The sequence below is a fragment of the Dioscorea cayenensis genome, chromosome 20 (assembly GCF_009730915.1).
Source record: "Dioscorea cayenensis subsp. rotundata cultivar TDr96_F1 chromosome 20, TDr96_F1_v2_PseudoChromosome.rev07_lg8_w22 25.fasta, whole genome shotgun sequence".
Classification (NCBI taxonomy): domain Eukaryota; kingdom Viridiplantae; phylum Streptophyta; class Magnoliopsida; order Dioscoreales; family Dioscoreaceae; genus Dioscorea; species Dioscorea cayenensis.
In genome coordinates this window covers 32,906,402-32,907,639 of record NC_052490.1, presented here as the reverse complement: position 1 = coordinate 32,907,639, position 1,238 = coordinate 32,906,402, and positions in this window count along the sequence as shown.

Genomic DNA, 1,238 nt, shown 5'->3' with positions numbered 1-1,238 from the left:
CATTCAATTTTGGAAAAAATATATATAGGAATCTCAAAGTGGTATTATAAATAGCAAGGTCCTTGATGTTCTAAAGTAATAGAATGAGATCTTGGATGAGATAAACAAACAAAAAAAAAAAAAATCTTAAAATGTACTAACCCATGAACATATAGCAATGTACAATAAACTTTTCTTTTTTCTTTAGGCAAAGTGTGACTAGAAACATTCATTGAATCTGAAATGCAATCTTTTTTATTATTGGGGTCATTGATGTGGTCATATGATAAGAGTTTGATGATTGGTGGTACTCATGATCCAACTTGGCGTGAAATTAACACATGTCAATCAGGAGCACCAAATGTAACTTTTTCCCCACTCATGAATTGCAATAAGATCCACTTTGGATTTATAGTGCTTTATCAGCAACACCTCTCCGAGATAACGTTTGGTAGGGTTGCCAGGATTATATATATATATATTTATATATTTGGCCGCATTATATATATTTGATATCTATTGTAATTAAATAAAAACAAGACTAGCGGGTCAAACTCGCCCTTTGGTCATCCTACTTGCTGATTGGTGGGTGTGGATAGAACATTTTAGAATTTTTACAAGTATATAAATTTCTTACCCATTCTCGATGAGTAAGCAGACAGGCGGCAATCAGCTTCATATTAGAAAAATGATAAATTTTATTTACTAACTGAGAGATTGAGGGACCAATTTTTTCACAATAATAATTAAGATGAAAAATGGAGATTATTGCCAATTTATTAAAAGGTATGTATAGCTACTATACAAGTGTTTTTTGCTTTTTATAAGATCGTTTTTATGGAATTATATCAAAATTATAATTTTTGTATGTGAAAAAAATTTAAAATTTGATTCAATTATTATTAATACACATGTAAACATATGGAGGAAATTTCTACTAAATCACCATAGTATATATATATATATTTGTATGTAATGTCTAAACATGTGTATTTAATACTCCATCCATTCTGAAATACATGTTGTTTAAAGATTTTGTATAAGAATTAAAAAAAATTAAAAAATTTAAAAAAACTATTGCTTTGGTATTATTAAATAACAATTATTTTGAAAAAAGAAACTTTTCCAAAAATGACTTGTCTTTGATGATGGAGGGAGTACAACTTTTATCTTTTTAAAACTATATGTTATTAAAGGAACATGCATGCGAACAACATATAATTTATCGTCATCGAAGTTACTTGGTTCAAGTGGTTAGA